The 15,316-nt window shown below is 42.2% G+C and overlaps 1 protein-coding gene across 3 annotated transcripts in view; it reads left to right on the top strand.

Annotated features, from left to right (window-relative positions):
• Positions 1–410: 410 nt before the first annotated feature.
• Positions 411–15,316, top strand: part of dlgap4b (discs, large (Drosophila) homolog-associated protein 4b) — a 101,621-nt gene continuing 86,715 nt past the window's right edge. For all 3 annotated transcript variants that reach the window (XM_077014321.1, XM_077014319.1, XM_077014322.1), the window contains exon 1: positions 411–724. The gene's annotated coding sequence lies outside the window, so the exon portion shown is untranslated. The remainder of the gene's footprint in view (positions 725–15,316) is intronic.

Below are 15,316 nucleotides of genomic sequence, written 5' to 3'. Positions count from 1 at the left end.
ACCTTGATCACTAAAGAGGTCAATATATGAGGAAAAAGATGTGTTATTTGCCATTATACTGTTACTGCGTCTCAACTTGACATAGGGTTAAAAATACTTTCAATGTTGTCCTTGTTGCTGTTATTTTCCAGAAAAACAAATCAAATTAATTACCTTTCAGCCAAATATAAATGATACTGGTCTATTTATTGCCCCGATATGTGTGCTTCGTAGGTCATACGGAAATGGCATTATGAAGTACAAAATGTGAATTATATGCTACGGTAAAAAAGTGTTATCTAATCGTTGCTGTCCTTGGTGCTGATCTCTCTCTCTCTCTCTCTCTCTCTCTCTCTCTCTCTCTCTCTCTCGCCCCAAGGGGTCTGTGAGCTTCGGTGCTTGTTTCCAAACCGCGTCTCCCCACTGCAAACGTGAATGAAGCTCGCAGAGAGAGGAGCCACTGTAGAGGGGAGCTGTCGCTTCCGCTCGCCGGGGACAAACGGACTCCAGATAGACGTGATCACTACAACACTTTCACACTCGATCACACGCTTCTCCACTCTTTTCTGGGACTAGAACAACAATCGAGTTGTTCGACCACTGAATGAAAATACACACAGCCTTTACCAGTTTGAAACGGACTGCAACCGTTAAGTTTTCGCCAACACGACGGGGATAATGTTTTCGTCAGCAAGTGTGATTCCTTTGCTATATACAAAAACTATCTAAAGAACACAGCTTAAAGGTAAGACACAGGCACAAATAAATGTGCAGAATGTTTATATGGCAGTGCACCGTGCTCGTAAATACGGGGATGTCAGTATTATGGTAGTAGAGCCAAACAACAAAGTGTACGTTTAACAGAAGAGTGGTGTGGGTTGTTTATTAGATAATTTCACTTATCCTACACAGTTCCGTCAATTAGGCCAGACATTTGTTACAGTTATTTATTTTGAAATGTGTGTTTTCCTCGCTACAGTCACCTGTACTGTCAGTTAATTGAGAAATCCGAGAGGTGGAAGCATGGTTGGTTTAACCGTTTGTGTGGTCTCTATTCCCAGACCGACCTACCACCGCACTCAAAGTGACTGTAACGGTCAGTTACAGACGTGTAACGCTAAATCAGAAATATCCAGAACAGCATAAGCAATATGAGTCATTTTGCGTTTGCTTTTTCCGTCGTCGGGTGACGGTTGGGGATTAGACGGTGTCCTAATTGAGTTAGAAAGTCGCATTGAGTTATTTGTGTTTTGATGTAAGTGCCTTTGCGAGAGTTTGAAACGTCGTGATTTTCTGATCGTGTCTGATTCGTGTGCGCTTTAAAATCAGCGGGAGGAGGAAAAAACTTTTGGCTTCTTCTACAACAGAAAACGTTAACGCTGTGGGGATAGTGGAATTACACACAGTTTCAATTATTATTTCTATATTAAAATATTACATATTTGTGTACTTTGATTCACCTAACCACTAGTCAGCAGTACAGTATCCATTCAACGCACTGTAAATGAGGCCTACGGTTACCTTACAGGTTGGGTTATTGATGTAGCAAGGAAACTGATCTTAGAAACTTGCGGTACTGTCTTCATAAAAGAAAACACGTCCAACTCTAGTGCCGTTTCTCGTAGACTCCCTCAGTTTCATGTCTCAGCGTTTGGTCTTGTAAAAATCCCGCCTGACATCATCTCAATGGACCAGCTGATGAGAGAAAGCCACGACAGCAGCAGGAAAGGCTATGAACGGACTGCTAATCCCAGGAAGATCAATAGCCTTTTCAATAGTGTTTGCCCATATTTACATGCAGCTGAGGCTGACCGCTCTCTTCCTGTTCGACCATTTCTCTCATTTTGGATGTTTTCATATTTCTCAGTATCGTAGTCTGTATTGGTACAGCACTAGACTAGAGGAGACAGCCTTCAACAGTACCAGATATAACTTTTTTGAACTAATCAAAGCCAAAAGAGTTAAATAAATGAAAAATCTCTTTCACACATGCATAAAAAATACATCTGTAAGTCTGAGACTATCTTTTAAAAAGTCTTTATACAATATGAATCCCCTTGTGATGGCGCCCAGCCAAACAACAACAAAAAAACCAAAACCGCTTTCTGGAAGCTGTTTTAGCTTTGACACAACCTGCCAAATAACAGCCCTCATTCTTGGATAAACCATTGCAGGGGACTAGATTGTTTTAAGCAGCACCCTTGTGGACAAATGGCACCTATTCACCCATGAACAACCCTTGTGTCAGGCCACAATCCAGAAGTGAACAGCATGTCATTTTTGTGTGAGCTCAGTCTGGCCAGAGCGTTTTAGGTGGTAAGGTTGGATGACACTGGCCTATATATTAGGGGTGTCTGCGTATTGGGTCTTGTTTGAAATGGACATGTGTGTTCTGTCCTGTAGATTCCCGGCCTGATTTCACCCAGTTGCATCAATGAGGGAGAGGTGTGGGGGAGCAGTTCGTATTTCTCTCTCTTCTCCCCTTTCCTGTTGTAGTTCCTGCACTGTACTCGGTCATTTTCTGGTGCCTCTGCAGACATTGGCGGGGCTACAACGAAAAAAAATGTCCTTGGCGAATAGACGTCAAACCAAAAAGCAAGAAGGAACGCTAACATCTGCTCCGTGTTGGGGTGTGATACGAGTGCAATACTCAACATGTAAGAGAAGGAAGGAAATTGTGATGTCATTCGCAAGGCCTGTGTGGTCAAGACTGCTCAGAGACGACACGCAGACAGGATGCTCCTACAGACGCACAGCGTTATTCTCTATCTGAGTGACCTTAGTTCGGGTTGGATCCTATTTTGGTTGGACCACATCAAAAGAGCGAGTCATGAATTTCATTGTAGTCTTAATATGGTCTTTGTCCTAATGCATATTCTATTTAATATAATTGTAATTTAGGGGGATGGGCAATAAGTACTTTATGGTCATTGTAACGTCATGTATAACCGAATGAAAGAGAGGGTGAATGAGGAAGGGAGAGACAGAGAGAGAGAACAAGAGAAAGTGAGAGAGCAAAATAATGCATGCTCTACTCCTTTGGCTTCCTTAACATTTTAGACTGTCTGCTGTATTGTCAGAAGTGTGAATAATTGAAGCTGTGAAAATGTCAAGCAGGCTGTAGTGTATGTCCAGAGTGGAGTGTTTCTCTAATCAGTGTCGGATGCAAAATCACCCAATGTGAATGAAGGAGGCAGGTGTGTGTGTGTGTGTGTGTGTGTGTGTGTGTGTGTGTGTGTGTGTGTGTGTGTGTGTGTGTGTGTGTGTGTGTGTGTGTGTGTGTGTGTGTGTGGGAGAGGGGGGTCTGTGTTTTACTATGAATATCGTTATAGTTGCACTCAAAAAGATAATCAGAAAAGTGAAGATTATGAAGGAGCTTTTCATAGATTAAAAGCTCTGATGCTGCTACTTACATTGTAATTGTAACAGATGTAGCACAGTTGCATTACGTAGCGCTGTGGACTGTGTGGAGCGCATATGCAAATGCAAAACACCAAACCCCTCACCCGCCCACCGCCCTAATGAAGGGAAAGAATCACTCCATTAGTGAGCACACAGGGTAGGGGTGGAAAGGGGGGTCTCAGCTCATCACAAGGGCCCTATCACAAGGGCCCTATAACAACGGCTCCATCATAAGAGCTCCATCACAAGGGCCCCATCACAAGGGCCAGTAAAGGGTAAATTGTGAGTAAATAGAAACTCAGTAGGGGCCTAGTGAACATATGCACACATACACATCAGTTATGAGAAATATGGATTAGCCGGACATGCAGATTACTAGCAGTCAACAGAGCACAGCCAAAAGAGCATCTTAGGACAAGGGGCCTGGCATTTAGTTCGTTTAAGCAATGCTGAAAACACACACACAGACACACACACACTCACAGATGTAGGTGTCAAATACGACCATTACACAGACAGAGAGACACAAAGAAGCTGCCATTGGCAAAGTGCAAATACAAAACACAACTCACACACCCAAACCCACACAGTAACACACACGCCCACACACCCACACACAGTCACAGACACAGACTCCAATGAAGGAGGCTCAGCTGTGTCATGTATTTTTGTCACATCATCTCCATTCGACAGAGGAGAGTGCTAATTAAGCCTCTTTCTGCTTCCTGCAAACTCTGCTTTGCAGTGAAACATACAGACAGTCTCGCCCATACAGACAGTCTCGCCCATACAGACAGTCTCGCCTCAGTCTCAACTCGGAACATTCATGTCTCATTGAAATGTCTTTACTCAAGTGCACAGAAATCTTGTAATGAGTAATGTCCAAAAATACAATACCATTTTAAAATTCAGACTATGCTGTAACTGATGTGGACATGATGACAAAGAACCTTGGGCTGAGAGTGTTTTTTTTTTTTGGTTTTTATTGACCTCCCAAAGCTTGAAGATGAGAATATCGGGTGTCATGACAAAATGTGCCCTGTAAGGCCTTGGTTTTCAACAGTGGCAGTCTGAACTTGACACCCATTCAGTCTGATCCTTCAGTTTACACATCTGTAGTTCACCGGCCTTCTTTGGACAGCAGAGAAACTGTGTGTGCTGACAGTCAAACATCAATACACAGCAAAATATCATGAAAATTATTATTAGGTGGGTCTTTTTCCTGACAATGGTCTGATTGCATGTGTGTGTGTGTGTGTGTGTGTCTTTATTTTTGGACTTCATTCACCTCTTAGTCCTAAAATTGATTAGTCTGTGAGGTCTTTCACTTTGTCACCATGGTCACCGGCACACAAATTCCATCAATAACAGGAAGAATGATGTCTGGTTATGCTTCATTTTGAGAACAGGATCAAATACCACAGCCCTTAGCCAGCCTGGCTGATATTCACTAACATGCTTTGCTAACTACCTTTGTGAAGTGGTATAAGTGTAGAACGTTTTAAATTCCACATACATTTAAAATGACTATATATAAAATAGGGAATTATGCAAAATGGCCCTGACTGTATTATTGCATGCAAACTACATAATTGAAAATGAAGCTAATTTTTAGGAAACAGACCAAAGTCCTCAAGTGTTGAAGGAGACTAGCACAATCGTGTCCCTTATATTATCCCTTAGAGCTGCACAAATTGAGGTGACTATTTGATTAATGACTGTAATTGCTGAACAGGGATGTTCCCCTGGAAAAAGTGTTTCTATAACAGTGAAGTCATCCTCCCTTAATGTAAAGCCAGCCGTAGCCTAACCTCCAATTTAGTTTTAATTTGGGCATAAATGAAAGCAGTGCAGGTGTTACAAGCCATTATGTCTGCATGGAATCTTTTTAAAACCTCCCATAGAGGATGAAAGAGGAGAGAACAGAGAGAAGGAGAGGGAGTGATGTATTTTTAGTCGTTTGACCATGGCCTGTTTATAGCTGTGGCGTGTGACATCTGGAGAGCGTTACGTGAAGGGGAAGCAGGTCCAAACAAAGTTTGTCTTGAAGTCAGTTCTGCTCTCCATCCTTCACGTCTGCGCTCACTCCAGCTCGTCTTGACTGAGCGCATTTCTGCGAACCTCAGCTCAGCGGTACCGATCCAGGGCCCACTACTGGCACGGCTGCAGTACAAGCTTCCCTGCGGAGGGTGGGGTGGTTGATTGGATGCTTGCTTGCTCACATCCTCTGAGGTTAAGGCTTAAAAACAACGAAATCAAGGAAACTGTTTACGACCCGCTTTACAGCTAAGATTTGATCCTCTCAGAAACTAAGAATAAATTAGGTATCTGTATACTAATGACAACAAAAATCGAAGTGCCGTTATGAATGTTGAAAGTGACTGCTGAATATTAACTCTGGTTATTGCTGTTCATTTTAGTTAAAAATAGTAGTAAACTTTATGTAACAGCCAAGCTTTCTCAGTACAGTTTAAAAGAGTTGATCTTGCATTGTTTTACTTGCATTCAACACCCACTTTATTATAAACCTGTCTTCACCAGACTCTGGAATACACAACTACCACACATCTATAACTGTTCACTCATACTGTCTGTTCTCCACACCTCTATAACTGTTCACTCATGCTGTCTGTCCTCCACACCTCTATAACTGTTCACTCATACTGTCTGTCCTCCACACCTCTATAACTGTTCACTCATGCTGTCTGTCCTCCACACCTCTATAACTGTTCACTCATACTGTCTGTCCTCCACACCTCTATAACTGTTCACTCATGCTGTCTGTCCTCCACACCTCTATAACTGTTCACTCATGCTGTCTGTCCTCCACACCTCTATAACTGTTCACTCATGCTGTCTGTCCTCCACACCTCTATAACTGTTCACTCATGCTGTCTGTCCTCCACACCTCTATAACTGTTCACTCATGCTGTCTGTCCTCCACACCTCTATAACTGTTCACTCATACTGTCTGTCCTCCACACCTCTATAACTGTTCACTCATGCTGTCTGTCCTCCACACCTCTATAACTGTTCACTCATGCTGTCTGTCCTCCACACCTCTATAACTGTTCACTCATGCTGTCTGTCCTCCACACCTCTATAACTGTTCACTCATGCTGTCTGTCCTCCACACCTCTATAACTGTTCACTCATGCTGTCTGTCCTCCACACCTCTATAACTGTTCACTCATGCTGTCTGTCCTCCACACCTCTATAACTGTTCACTCATGCTGTCTGTCCTCCACACCTCTATAACTGTTCACTCATGCTGTCTGTCCTCCACACCTCTATAACTGTTCACTCATGCTGTCTGTCCTCCACACCTCTATAACTGTTCACTCATGCTGTCTGTCCTCCACACCTCTATAACTGTTCACTCATGCTGTCTGTCCTCCACACCTCTATAACTGTTCACTCATGCTGTCTGTCCTCCACACCTCTATAACTGTTCACTCATACTGTCTGTCCTCCACACCTCCATAACTGTTCACTCATACTGTCTGTCCTCCACACCTCTATAACTGTTCACTCATGCTGTCTGTCCTCCACACCTCTATAACTGTTCACTCATGCTGTCTGTCCTCCACACCTCTATAACTGTTCACTCATACTGTCTGTCCTCCACACCTCTATAACTGTTCACTCATGCTGTCTGTCCTCCACACCTCTATAACTGTTCACTCATGCTGTCTGTCCTCCACACCTCTATAACTGTTCACTCATGCTGTCTGTCCTCCACACCTCTATAACTGTTCACTCATGCTGTCTGTCCTCCACACCTCTATAACTGTTCACTCATACTGTCTGTCCTCCACACCTCTATAACTGTTCACTCATGCTGTCTGTCCTCCACACCTCTATAACTGTTCACTCATGCTGTCTGTCCTCCACACCTCTATAACTGTTCACTCATGCTGTCTGTCCTCCACACCTCTATAACTGTTCACTCATGCTGTCTGTCCTCCACACCTCTATAACTGTTCACTCATGCTGTCTGTCCTCCATATTAAGCATGCCCCTCTCTGTCTGCTTCTGACTCTCTACCTTTGTTGCAATTTGCAAACATTTTCCTCGTCCCCTTCTTCCCATTTGACGTTGATGTTGCACCTGTGAGATTTTGTAGAACTGTTGAGTAACTGAAACACTAGTGCTGAATGTTTGGTATTGTTTGTTGCTGTTTGTTATTGTTTGTTATTGCACTTATCATTGTCTGATATGGAGCTTTTTTGCACTTCTAGGTATCAGCATTGATTCCTGTATTTCAGGAGTATTCGAGATCAACAGTAGCTTTAACTGTATCCCTACTGTAGGCTCTGATACATTCTGAGTAGATGACAGCACTTTTGTAAGTCGCTCTGGATAAGAGTGTCTGCTAAATGCTGAAAATGTAAAAATGTAAATGTATTTTCAGGCTACTGTGTATGTGTGTGTTTATTTGTGTTATATATATTTAGAAATGTACACACTATGCATGTTTGTAGTGCTTGGCTTGGAATAGCGAGTCAGGAACTGTTGATGAGTTTTTCAATACTGGAGAGTGTCAATAGGCAAGTTACAGTACAGAGTACTTGACCAGTTAGGGTCAGTTAGGGTAGAGAGTACTTGACCAGTTAGGGTCAGTTAGGGTAGAGAGTACTTGACCAGTTAGGGTCAGTTAGGGTAGAGAGTACTTGACCAGTTAGGGTCAGTATGGTAGAGAGTACTTGATCAAAGAGGGTAAGTATGGTAGAAGATGACCCTTATTGTATATATTACCCACCCTTTTCTTTCACTTATTGGGGTCCATAAAATATGTCATGGGTTGTTTTTTATTCCATAACCTTCTCTTCAGACACTCCATAATGCTCCTCATTATGTTGTCAACATTGTCAGGCTAACTTTGTCTTTCAGATTGTCCATACTGCTGTTTTTCTATAGCCTACTGTATGTCAAGTATACTGTATAACGACAAGAGAGATGTGTGAATTTGCTGGGAACTGCAAGTAAACCTTATACCACATTATACCACATTAAATCTTATACCTTATACCAGTTTATGATAAATGCTAATTAGTCTCAACTATTTAAATTGAGATTTAAATTTTACTATTTAATCAATAACAGCAACCACACACACATACACACATTCAATTCAGCGTAGCCTATTGTCAGTTTTATCACATGAATTTTCAGCCAAGTGTACAGTAAGTGGTGTTGACATATGCCCTACCCTTTGGGAGAAAGCCTGATCTGTTAATGATCTGTCCTCTTTATCCAGATAATACTGAGATAAACTCAAGTCGACCAAAACTAATAGCCTAATATTCATGCAAGGCAGAAAGTTTTGTTTAGAGTACTTAGCAACATCACAAGCCCATAAAGATGCAAAGGAGTCATTTAGCTACGAGAGGACAGAACCTCAGAACACAGCTGTCACGTCGTTTGCAGCTGTCGGCGCCAATATCAAAGCCTTCACATGAGCTTCCATTTTAGCAATAAGAGGTCTTCTGCTACAGCTGTATGAGTGTGTTGGTTGGGGGTTGGGGATTGAGAGGGGGGTGGGGGGGGTGGGGGAGGTTCGAGGGATTTGGGGACATAACTCAAAAAAGACCATGCTGAACCCTTTGGGAAAGTATTAAACCAGAACATTAAAGTTTGATGACTTTCATTCTGGTATCTCACAGTACTGGCCTTGCAAATCAGGCCAATTAGCCTGAGACCAGGGACGCATACCTAAATTGGATGCATTTCCTTTTTTAAAATGTACTGCTGTGTTAAGGCAGCACTTGATTTCCAGAGTGGACGAAGAGTTCAGCCCAGGAGCCCATGCTGGGTTCTGGAGGTCTAACAACCATTCTCTCCTACCACCCTTTGCCTCGTCTGACAAGAGGGGGAAAAAAAAAATCAATGACAGTGTTTTCAGATAGTTTTCAGACATATAACTCCACATTGGCTTTGTGTAAGGGCACATTTCAGTGTGCACAGTGTAGATTTGTAGTGTAGATATTTAGTGTGGATTGCATTTACTTTTCCTCAGTCCATCTATCTCCATATTCATTCATTCATTCATTGATTCATTTGTTCATTCATTGAATGATTCATTTGTTCATGCATCTAATTATAGGCTGTGATACACAGCAAAACACAGGAGATTAACTCTAATAGTAGCCTGACTCATGTATTTAAAGGCTAGGCCCTTGCTTTTGACTCAATTTCTTTCAAGTAAAACCCTTTTGATTCAACCTCCCTCTCGTTCTCGCATTCGCTCTCTCTCTCTCTCTCTCTCTCTCTCTCTCACTCTCACACACACACACATAAACTCACACACACACACAGACACATATATAGACACATGCACACACACAGAGAGACACACACACACATACAGTGGTATTCCTGTGACTGATGGCAGCAGTTGACTGGAGTGAATTGTGCTATAATTCACTAATCTGTACTCCATGCCTTCTCTATACACCTGTGAGGGGGCTAACCTTGAATTCATTTTGATCAATCTCGCCACTCTGACAGAAAATGAAGGGCCAACTTCAAAGAAGAGAGAAGCAACCCATGTTCAAAGTAGAGGAGAGGGAGTTCTATCGAAGGTTGTTTAGCAAGTTTAGTCAGGGTGGGGGTTAACTTTCAACACGTCAGCAGGAAAAAGTGCCCAAGAGATGCATCTCATTCACATGCCTCCTATAATGCAAATATGTCTACATGGAACACATCATTACTGAGTTAATCGACCTTGCAAAATATCACTGCTTCTTTCCAGCCATTGTAAGTCCACTCAAAAGTCAATTAAGTAATTAATATAGTTCTAAAATATCTCTCTCTATTCATGATAGGTCATAATTACCAGTTTGGCAGCTACTTCCATGACACTATTTAACTGTCACTTCATTTTTAGATGAATGTTGATGGTGTATTTCTATTCCTATTCATTAATCCTACAATAAAGTTTGTTCCTCAATTCTAAAAGCAGCCTCCCATTAGCACAGATATACTTCCTTTACACTCATATTCTTCCTTTATGAGGCAGACAAAATGGAAGTGTTGGCCTCTCTTCCTCTTCCTCAGTCTGACAGGGTGTAATGCTTAACGAGGCTGGTGGCTCGTCGGGAATCTAGACACGGTGGTCTTCTCGGGTAATCGTGGCCTCATAGGGGCTTCTTCAGCCAAGATTAATCCAGTCTTTGGTGGGGTCATGCTGTCAGATGTATTGTTGTTTAGTATATGTAGGTCCGGTGCGTGTTGATGTAAGTTCCGGTGAGTGTTTGTTCATTGTCTTTTGTTAAATGATACTATTCAGTTATTGTTTGTAGTCTCTTGTTTTGTTATATATAAAGGAAATTGGTCTCGTCATCCGTGTTTCCTCCGTATAGGTATGGTTTGGCCTGAGGAGGCAACTAGGGTTGAGCATGTTAGCACCCCAGCTAATAGATCCAGCTCTCCTCAGCACTTGTGTCCGCCTCTTAGCTCCCCACCATTACAGGAAGGGGGATAGCTAAGACATCCGGCTGGCCTCTGCTTTCGTTGCCCCCTTCTGAACAGAACATTTCTTCTTTTGTCAGTCTAACAGCTTTTGTTTATGCATTCTGTTGCTAGATGCACCCCATTTTCCCTAACACACTTTGGGGGAGGGGGATGGGGGGTTGGCGCATATGATTCCTGGATGTATTACTCCCCTAATGCATTCTAAATGGGGAACACACTGCACTGTGGTGGGGGTTTGTTTTGTTTGTTTTCCCCGCAGCCCTTTGTGTTTATGCCATTGACCAGACTGGTGAAGCTGAGATACCAATGGCTGCTGTGGGTTAAGACTTGCCCTACATACAGCAAGCCTATTTGAGTAAAGACTGGCAAGGGAAAAAGCAGTGCCAGTGAAATCAGTGCTGTGCATAAACAGCAATAGTTATCCACACAGGTCAATGTAAAAGTTACAAGTGTAAACCTGATTACTGATAGATTAAATTAAATTAAATTACTGCTCGCCAGACCTGCTCCTGGACATCTGCCACACTTGAGATCAGTTTATAACTCTAATAACAACATACATGCCCCCTTGGAGAACTTTGAGAAGTTTATCTTTGAGAAGCTTTTTTCCCTGTGGCTTCCACCCTCTCCCGTTTGAGCAAGTCTAATACATTGACATTGATATTAATAAGAGATATTCCACAAAGCAAATACAGAACTGCCTACTTGCAAGATAACAACATCATATTTTATTCGTATCATGTCTTTCAGGTCAAGTAGCACGCACAGACTCAACTTGCTAAAGGCCTCATGAAACAGTAGACATATAGAACATACAGAATACATAAATACAGTCAACGATGCGACAAGTATACATTAGACGGCGGCAGAATGAGATGTACAGAACAAAGAAAAGGGGCGGGGCTTAACTGTGAAGGCTGACCTACACAAGATGCTGCGGATGATTGGAGGAAGGGTGTTCGAGGGTTGAGGTGCTACTGCACTGAAAGACCTCCCACCCATGGGGGACAGATGAAGCCCAGCGGAAGGAGAGTCAACTCAAAGATCTGAGTAGCAGTAGATTATCTAAATCTTATATCAATTACTTCATTGATTAATCTTTTAATTGGATAAGAAGTACTTTTGCTTAATTAAAGAGCAATTGGAAATATACAAAAGAGACTATAATGGTTTTTTTTATTAGCTTATTGGAACTTAATGGTTTAAATTTTTTGAAAAATCTATATTTATATTACTTAAATAGCACTGAAAACACAAATGTTTTAAATGAAACATTTTCTGAAATGCAAAAACAAATAAGTAAATAAACAAGGTATCCATGATCTTTTCACGTGATCCTTTAATTTTACATGTTTTTCAAGAAACACGTGACATCCGTTCATGACTGGAAGAGTCGCTAATCATATAAACATTATTGTGGTTGGTTGTTATGAATGGCAAAAGCAAACTTTGGTTTATTCACATTAAAAATATCAACCAGATCAAACGAAGTAAATAACTTTCCCACATCTTTACAGTACCCTCAGCCTCAACGTTTGTGTGAAAGCAGAAAGTTTTTGAAACCAGCTAAGAACACAGCGCATTTTCAGAGTACTTCTCAGAACATAAGACATGTTACTGCCTCCCCTAGTGTACTAAAAGGCACTCCCTAACTGTATATTTGTTCATTCATTCGATAAACATTGTATGTAACGTGACTCCAGTCTATCCCCTCAATGTCTATTGCGTAGATTCAAAATGGGCTGATCCATCTCTGCGCACTAAAGCAACAATCTCGCATAGTGAAACTAGCTACTGTTCCATAGCAGCAGCATGACTGCACAACCTCCTGCTGTGTGAACCTCTCCTGTTTCTGCAGGGACAACCCGAGCATGACGGTGCGGACTGTTCGGACTCGAACTGTCCGGATGACCTGGCTAGGAGCGGTGTCTGCTTTTAAAGTAAACATATTCGTACATACGACCTTGCTGCAATGAATATACTATATTCTGGAAGCTTATTCATAGCATTTCCGTTGCTTGTTAATGATTCAAGAAAATACGCAAAACTACTTCACAAATGTCACTTTTTGGCTTGTTCATATTATCCTCCCGCCTTTCTGCGGCAGAAATAATACAATAATACAATGGTACTTCAGCATTTTGATACGCTCCTACATTTTGTTTGCGAGAGTATTTCGCTCAAGACACTATGGGCCGTAAAGATATCGTGGACATGGTTGAAAAGAAGCTTCGATGCAAAGAATTTGCATTGATGGGGTTTAGTTATCGATTTTCTGGAGGAATCGTTTCAGACCTAAATCAGAGATTATAGATCTGGGAGTAGGGGTTGATTGGCCCAGACACATGATGAGGGGAGAGGTCATGTAGTATTTTATAATTAGCAGCAGCTGGTAGCCATTCTAAACTAAAGAGGATGTAGGCGAGAGTTACAATCATCATCAGTGTAACCATAGTATTTAAATCCCAGTAGGAAACTGTTCACAAAACAGCACAATATCCTTCCACTGGACTTAATGTGAAAGAGAGACAGAAAGACATGCAGAGAGAGAAAGAGAAAGAGAGAGTTTGTGTGTGTTATCCAGAGCTGGAGCTCAGTGCTGGTTGCATTGATTCATTCATGCTGAGAAGGAGAGCACGAGTCCAGAGAAGAAGAGGGCCATTTTCTCACCATAACAAGTGGGGATTGATGCTTCTCTTTGGCAGCAGGGATAATAGCATGCAGTGTACATGTGACACATCCTTATTGATTTTTTTGAGTCCCTGATTCTGGAAAAAAAAGTGCTTGTGAATATGATACGTGTGTGTGTGTGTGTGTGTGTGTGTGTGTGTGTGTGTGTGTGTGTGTTTGCATATTTAAAATACTAATTTTAAGTGGAAAACAAATTTGAGTCTACACGGCTTTGGATGTTCAAAGTTATTCATCTTCGGGGAAGTGGTTTTCAGATTCTCAGATATTGGAAATTAAAGAGAAGCATTTATTACTTGCATTCCAGGAGAAAACCACAATAATAGAATATGATATCTATTTGATATAGAATATGATATCTGTAATGTTATAGACTGTGTTTTAAGAAAATACATGTAAACTTTACATGTAGTTTCTTAAAATACACTCTGTAGCATTACAGTACAGATATTTATCAGAGAATGCAAACGTTGCTTTGATCGCATAGCCTGCCTAGAGACCAGTATGGTCAGCTTTCTCTTCATTAGCTACATTCTCACATTTGCAGGAGCTGTAACTCAGTATGTCTCTTTTCTCTTCTTTAGGCACATCCACAGCCTCACGCTGTTTAGCCCTCAGTGTTACTGCCTTATGAAGGGATCCACAAAATGAATATTAATCAGACTGATTCAGAGGAATCAGTCACATTCGCACGCACTTCAGTTTGCTCACAGATGTTTCCGTACTCTGCTTGTGTGGGTATGTGTGTATGACAGAGAGAGCCAGAGTTGAAGGCGTGACACAAGCCAGTGTGAATCCAGCAGGCGTGTACTTGGAGTGAGGGAGTCTCCCAGGCCCAGTCTGGCTGGGTGGCGTTAACAACCCGGTCTGTATCCCAACATGCTTCAGCGGTGACCCTAACGACCTCCCTGATGAGAGGTGCTTTGGTGAGCGGTGCAGCGTGGCCCTGGTGAACGAGCTGACGCCTGCAGGTTCTGACTCGACCCCTGACCTCCACGCTGCTCCCTTTTCACACCACATTTTTAAATTGCTCTGCTTGCAACGAGCAAACCTCACACATCTAAGAGCACAATGAAAGTCAGCGGGGAAAAAAATCACAGATTAATATTTTACTTCGTTATTCAACTGGTGCTTTCATAGCCGTGATACCTCTTCACAAAAGGAATGAAATCGTCTAAAGGGTGTGTAAGTGGATATGCCCCTTTCTAAATACAGTGTCTCAGAGGCTTTATTCGTGTTTGATGTTGATTTGTCTTGCACTTATGTCCCACTTTGATCTCAGTGCCTATACAGATATTTAAGCTTTTTTTATATCTTCCTGCTGCAGGAGAGAGCTCTAAAATAGGCTAAAGTCTGCGCTTGGCCTAATTGTCATTGCTGCTGTTGTCATTGATAGAGAGAGCAAGAGAGACAGAGAGAGGGAGGAGAAAGAGGGGGAGAGAGGGAGGAGAGAGAGAGAGTGAGACGGAGGGAGGACAGAGGGGGGAGCAAGGAAGAAAGGCAAGGAGGGTTGACAGAAAGCGTGAGGCAGTAAAATAGACAGTCAACCTGAGAAAGCAGACTTTAACAGCCCAAGAGCCAAGCTGTGAGGAGAGAAGAGGGAGAAGAGAGAGAGAATCAAGGACAGCTAGTCAGGAGAGAGAGAGAGAGGAGCACGCAAGGGTGAATGGGCTGTCACTTGTAAGTCACCTGTGAAAGTACAGACGGACACACACACACACACACATGGAATGGCCTCAGATAGCCACAGTCTGATACAGTACCTGCCAGT

This window comes from Brachyhypopomus gauderio, chromosome 8, assembly GCF_052324685.1.
Source record: "Brachyhypopomus gauderio isolate BG-103 chromosome 8, BGAUD_0.2, whole genome shotgun sequence".
Classification (NCBI taxonomy): Eukaryota; Metazoa; Chordata; class Actinopteri; order Gymnotiformes; family Hypopomidae; genus Brachyhypopomus; species Brachyhypopomus gauderio.
This window is presented reverse-complemented; position numbering and strand designations above follow the sequence as displayed.